General features: G+C 34.2%; 1 non-coding gene across 1 annotated transcript; it reads left to right on the forward strand.

Annotated features, from left to right (window-relative positions):
- The first annotated feature begins 302 nt into the window (after nt 1-302).
- Smp_tRNA_00881_Pseudo_TTG.1.1 lies at nt 303-373 on the forward strand. Its single transcript has one exon. It is a non-coding gene (tRNA).
- The last annotated feature ends 7,059 nt before the right edge of the window (nt 374-7,432 follow it).

Raw genomic sequence — 7,432 nt, forward strand, 5'->3', positions numbered from 1 at the left:
TACAATTTATTTACAGTTAGATTAACAGTCAAATTAGTATAATGTGAACTAAGCAGTATTTAATATCACTTAATCAATAACTTATTGTTAGAACACATATTTAATATGTTATACAATTAAGCATCTAGAACTGACAGATATAGCTAATTGACTGAGTTGTATAAGTACTCCTTAAAATTAGATTACATATCACAGACGATGAATTTCATACGTCAGTCTCACTTCAATCTATTAAGTCACCACTTGCCATATCAACCAACAGTTTCACAATCCTAAAACTTTGGTCCTATTTAGGACGAAACGCTTAGTAGCTAAGTGGTTAACGCGATGGCGTTTGAAGTGAACGGTGCCGGGTTCGAGTCCCGGAGTGAACACCAACTCTCAGGTGCAGGTACATCAAGCTGATGAATCCCAAGTAGGACAAAACGCACGTCCTGAATTCCACTGCTAGCCACTATCCATCTTTGGTAAAAATGGTTAAAAAGCTAATTTCAGTCATAGAATGCATACTAAAATCAACATGCTCTCAACAGTTCAATCATCAGTCATCGGGTTTGATAGAGGTTGTACTGTCAACACTTAAAAATCTTTTAAAATAATCAATAAATAAATGATTATGAATTTATATTGTTTTGCTGAAGCTAGTACTCTCAAATAGTTAAGAGATCTACGTATTCAAAAGTGTACTCATGTTAGTCTTCAATTATTCTAGTAACTCTACTTGTTAACACTTAGTAATGTAAAATTTTGCTTCTCACTCTTAATTATAAACATTATTTTTTTAAATTCCTGAATCACGTCTATGCATGAGTCAATTCACTCTGTTGACCAACCCATTTTTGTTTTAGCTCCTATGAGTTGTTCTTTGAAAGGATTTTTCATTTCTAGAAACATGTCTTTGTACTTTTAAAAGTGTTTCCTTCTAGAATATTCACGTCAATTAACTTTTAAATAAGCAATGGTAAGAACATTTTCGATAAATCTTCTACATTAACTGCTCCATTTTATTAATATTCATTGATAACGAGTTTTTTTACTTATATGATACTGACTATGTATTCTTGTTTTTAAACAAATAATTTCAAGTAACTGAAAAGAGACCGCGAAATAAATGGATTTAAATTATTCTGTTGCCAAAGGAAAAGAAGAAGACCAAAGAACACATTACGCCAAGAAATGGAGACAGACATGAGAAGAATGAACAAAAACTGGATAGAACTAGAAAAGAAGGCCCAAAACAGAGTGGGTTGGAGAATGCTGGTCGGCGGTCGATGCTCCATCGGGGGTAACAGGCGTAAGTAAATAAGTAAGTAAATTATCCTGTTATGATTATCTTTAATGCTATATACAAATTAATAAAATGAGAAAGCTTTATGGTGTATCAAGTAAATTGACAATCAGTCCTGAAATCTGGTTTCGTTGAGATCCAATTATCAATTTTATGGCTGAACAATCATGTTATCCATCTCAGCCACTCCAACATTTCATTCAATCATTTCTTGTACAAGATAACTGACAGTTGAAACTTGATTGTTTATTTCCTTTAGTCATGATCGTTCTCCATCTTGAAAAAATCCAATCACACGATTTTTCGAACCAATAATTTTCATACTGGAGAAGGACTTATTTACACCTCTTACCCCTCGTCGAGGAGCGTAGGCCATCCACTAACATTCTCCATCCAACTCTCTCTTGAACAATCCTTTCCAGTTACCATTCAAGTTCCGATGTCTGCTTTTGATTCCCAAAGCAGTTTGTTCCTCCGTCTTCCTCTTCACCGTTTCCCTTCAGGATTCCAAGTTAGTGCTTGCCTCATGATGCAGTTTGATTGTTTCAGTAATATTTGTCCTATCCACCTCCAATGTATTTTCTAATTTCCTCTTCTTCTGGAAGTTGGTTTGTTTTCTCTCACAGTAGGCTGTTACTGATCGTATCCGGACAACGGACATTGAGTATCTTAAGTAGATAATTATTTATAAATACTTGTGCTGTTTTGATAATGATTGTGGTAGTTTTCTATAAGTTTCATCTCCATACAGTAGAACTGTGTTGATGATCGTATTGAAGATTGTGACTTTGATGTTGACTTGAAAATACTTGTTTTTAGCTCCATATGTGCCTCAACTGTAGGAATTCTGTCCTTGTCTTGGATCTTGTAATTGAGTTGTATAAATGATCCGTATGTTTTACGTAGTGTACTCGGTGCATCGTATTTAAGATTTAAGAGCAATGACAAAATATAATTTCACCGCTCAGAGAAGTGATTACAGTATGTAATTTATCTGTGATTGTTAAACGAGTATTTTTAAAGATCATTTTCAGATGTGACCTTAAAACTCAGAAAAGATAACAGAAGCAAAATTGATTTATATCTTTTTTGCTTAATGTTGTGCTGAGGTCACTACGTTAACGGTTACAAACTTAAGAGAAAATCAATATATATATATATATATATATCAGAGAGAGTGCACAGCTGGTTGCTTTGTGATCTTTGTAATTAAATAGGATACCCAGGAGTTTTGTTTATCATTTATCAGTTATGTAAAGTGTCGGTAACTATTATTGTCTACTTGAAGTTTTAAGTAATCCGTTTCATTCATAGGTTATATTAGTTACTTATGGATTTTAGTTGAGGTACCATTAGAAAATAGAGAACTCGACATCTTTTCCATTCTAGTATACGATTCCTCAATAAGTTTCAGTTACAATCCTTCAAAGACAAAATATAGAACTTCCAGGTCTCATGAACGACATTTGGTCGGCGTCCATTAGTACAGTTTCAACTTCATTTAATTTACGATATACGAAGATGACTATCCAATACCATTTATGATAACAGTTTCATTCTCGATATATCTGAATACTGCTGGTTTGAACTTCTGTGACGAATACGACCTAGTTTAATCGATCTCCACAAAATCTCTTCAAATAAACTATGACACTCTGTTCACTAATAGCTTACTCCAAGATGTTTCTAAGTTCTGAATAAAGATTGTAACGGGTGGGAGTAAATCAGTTTTCCTGAAGTTACTTTTATTGGATTGTTTGACTAAAATTTTGACTTCTTTAAATGTTAAGCTTTTCCTTAGTTCCTGAATCCTCACTGTCCGATCGTGGAAGACAATCGTCAAAGTTTTCTGTGTTGGTCATCCGCTTTATCTAGTTCGTATAGATCTCGTTCATATTAGAATAATCTTGACAGTGTTTATGATTTGAAAAGTTTACGTAAGTTATCACAAGACATAACAGAAAAACTTCTCGAGATAGCAATAATCTTTGTAACCAACTAAGTGGGTGTAAATTCGAAGGGGACCGCTGCTTCTATAATACTTTATAATATTCTACAAAATACTGTTCTAATGAAATAACAATTTGACTTTTGGTGGTTAGAAAAACATAAAGATTTATAGTTACTTCATTTTTATATTGGTTGTTTGAGTTTTCCCATTAATGTTTATGACTGCAATTGATCAGTCTCTTATTGGCACATGTGCATACTGTATGGATTGCCTCAATATTACCTTTAGCCACAAGCATGATAAGTAGGGATGATAGTGGAATCCAAGAAGCGAGTTTCATTCTATTCGGGACTCATCAGTTGGATGTGCTTGCATCTCAGAGTTGATGTTCATTCAGTGACAGAAAGTATCTGTGTATGGTTGATGATAAATCATTCAGTCCGTTGGTAATTGGCTTTGTAATTTCTGTTTATACAATGTATTTATCAATATTACATATGATATATTTATACGTATATAAGCTATAAATTCATTATGAAACAATAAAATTTTATATAGGTTGAGATCATGAGTCAATTGAAGCTAGACCACCATCGAAAACCTGGAAGCACTAGACGGCCGTTTCGTCCTAGTGTGGGACCCTTCAGCAATGCACATCCATGATCCCGCCTCGCGAGGTTTGAACCCAGGATCTATCAATCTCGCGCGCGAGCACTTAACCTCTAGACCCCTAAGCCTTCCGGCATCCAACGGTGTTAATGTCTAACTTCAACCAATTCACGAAATTGAGCAACCATTCACCACCACAATAGGACGAAACGGCCGTTCATTGCTTTTAGGTTTTCCATGGTGGTCTAGCTTCAATTGACTCATGATCTCAACGATATAAAATTACTAAAATCTCCACAAAACCCCCCCTTCTGACAATAAAATTTGTTCAAACCATTATTTGGACATTATCTTTTGAATACTTTTGAGTATTTTAACAATAATACTTAAATAAGCATATCATTACAAAATTGTTTTCATATGTTAACGCTGATACTTATAGAATTTTACAGTTTTCAATACTTCTCTCATTATCACTAAAAAAATGTAATTTTACATTTTTTAAAAGCATTAGATTGAGTACTGACTGCATATCTTAACATACACAGAAGGTAGATAGATAGCTGTCAGTTAATAATATTTTGAGAATGAAAACAGAAAGTGTAGTGTTACTTTTTTTTCAAGTTTTACAATTAATTACCAACAGGACTAATTGAAATCACCATGGTGATGGTAGTATTTACAAGGAAATCAAAATTTGTTAACTTAAATAAATGTATGTGAGAAACAAATAATACTCCTTAAATAGATTGTTGTTATTTTTGGTTAGAGGGAGTGGGGAAGTTATGGAAAAAAACTAGGAATTTCCGAAGGATAATATGTGATAAAAATAATTTGTATTAGTAGTATAGTCAAATAGGTGGTAAAGACAAATATTCCCAAAAGCTGGATAAATGGTTTTTGAAGATCTGGTTAGCTAAAAGTTTGTTTTAATGACAAACTGACTTCAGCCTATAAAAAAATATTGGAACCCAAGAAACGTTGAAAATTTATTGGTCACTATTATGGGGTTATTCACTGATGTGTAATAATGGTCCTCATACCGTATGAAGATTAAAATAATCTATTCCGGCCCGATGTTTTTTGACCATCAAGTTAATGTCTAGCGATCATCAATTTTGAGATTTCTGATATAGCGGGATTGTTGGTATGTTACTATCTCACTATTTACATGGGATTAACTCCGATGGTCAAGGCTTTAAGGTAGAACCAGGGTGGTTTCTAAAGAAGCTAGTATAATGTAAATATGATAATTCGATCTTAAACTAATATCAGTTCAAGCTCTGTAATTAAAAGTTATCGAGGTCTTTGTGAAGCTAAAAATCTTAAAACTCATCCTGTGTAAAAGGTTATGAGTTCACATCGTTGTAGAGTTCCAAGCTGGAGACGAAACAGTTGTCGGTAGCTGTTTGGTCGAATAATGATCCTCCAGATGAAACCAGTTTAAACCAAATACATTTATCTTAACATATTAGCGATTATTATTGTTATGAATTGAAATATTTTATGTTGCCCCACTTGATAGGATCAGGCGATTATAGAGTCGGCTGATGAGGAATCCGTTTTATAATAGTCAGACCAGTAACCTTGTGTTTAACCAATAGTACAAATTATTGTCAACAGTAACAGGGTATCCTAATGCCTAGTGATTTACGCCACTAATTTCTCCAATGGTCAGTCAGAACACGAAAACAACAAGCCTATCTGTCTCCTTTTATTATTACTGAAAAACTCAGTAATCCTGTTACCTCCTGATCTATCTGCCTATTATCTGTGTTTAACATAAAGGAAGAGAGAATAGTCTCGATCCGGTTTGATGATTCGAAGTGCTAGGTAACTTGGTCCGACCTTGAGATTTGCAACACGCATGTTCTGATTGTGACTGAAGCGGCTACTTGGGGAGAAAGAAGGAAAGTATCCAGTCACTGACCTGTGACCTGATAGGTTGGTATTCGGAGAGCAAGAAGACAATTTCGCTGGAACTTTTACCAGTTTTATTCCTGATTTAAACTTACTCAAAAAGTCACACGAATAAATATCTGACTAACAAGACAACAACACACAAAAAAATGAGAAAAATACAATTATGCTCAAACTAGGCCATTACAGTAAAAAGTGCAGAACATATAATGTTAAGTTTAAATATCAGTAACTTCGGAACAAAAGAGAATATGACGCCAATTTATACATTAAAAGTAAGCTTTTGATTCATAGCGTATTTTTCTGTTTAGTGCTTTTTACCCGACCCTCCTCCTTTATCCAGGCTTGGAACCGGAAGTAGCCCCAGAGGGGCTCCAAGCGGAGTTGGAGAATGATGGTCGGCGGCCTTTGCTCCATTGGGGGTAGCAGGCGTAAGGAAGTTTTGATTCATAGAAAAAAAGGAATCAAACTAGGTGTCATTACTTTATAGACTTCAAATTAAGCGAGATAATATCCGAAAAAATAATTTCCTTTATATATCATTGCTTCTTTATTTTTCTCTTCACATAAAATTATAAGACCATCAATGGAAGATCATACTCTGTACATAACTAAGTCGTTTCTGATATAAAAATTGAGTTACAGGTAGGTTAAGAATTATTCATAAATGGCAAATGGTAACACCATTGAATAACTTAGATAATAGCTTACAACTTGGGTGAGATGAAAAATACTGCAAACAAAGTATTGAATGATTACTCATTAAGAATACATATAAGTCATAATAAACATCAATGGGAAGATCCAAACCAACAATACTAAGTGAATTTAAAATTTACCCTATTGCACAAGCAAGTGGCTATCAGGACTCAGTGGCCGAGTGGATAACGCGATGGTGTTTGAAGCGAAAGATACTGGGTTTGAGTCCCAGAGTGAACATCAACTCCGAGATGCAGGTACATCCAGCTGACTAGTCCCAAATAGGAAGAAACGCACGTCCTGAATTCCACTGCTAGCCACTATCCATCTTTGCTTACAACGCTTGTGAATTTAGGCTATATCGAGTCAATACGCACAGTATGCACATATGCCAATTAGAGACTGACCAGTTGCAGTCCTTAAAACATCAATCGGAAGATCCAAAGAAACAATGCTAAGTAAATTTCATAATAAAAATAGTTTCAAGAAGTTCCACGTTTCTCAATTATTCACCCATAACTGCCACATAAAATTATTATAATGACATAAAGATACACCAAAATAGAATGGTTCATGGAGTATAATAGCTAATCAATACATTTATGTAATAAACAGAATAAGAACGAGATCACTGATTTCATTGGATAATGAGACAAGAATATACGTTTGAATAAAAATGTATCAGTTAACTTTTAGTGTTAATCACATGAATGAACGACATTATACGTTCTTTTCTCTAAAAAAACTGTTTTGTTATTGACTTAATTAATTTATTTGACCTAATTTTGATTTAATAACCAAAAGATTGATCAGATTTCTTCTGGAAGTTTCATTGATCAATGCAGTAAACAGTTCTGATATTGTGGCAAGCAAAGATGGGTAGTGGCTAGCAGTGGAATTCAGGACGTGCGTTTCTTCCTATTTGGGACTCGTCAACTGGACGTACCTGCATCTCGGAGTTGATG

Source organism: Schistosoma mansoni, chromosome 4 (assembly GCF_000237925.1).
Source record: "Schistosoma mansoni strain Puerto Rico chromosome 4, complete genome".
NCBI classification, from domain to species: Eukaryota; Metazoa; Platyhelminthes; class Trematoda; order Strigeidida; family Schistosomatidae; genus Schistosoma; species Schistosoma mansoni.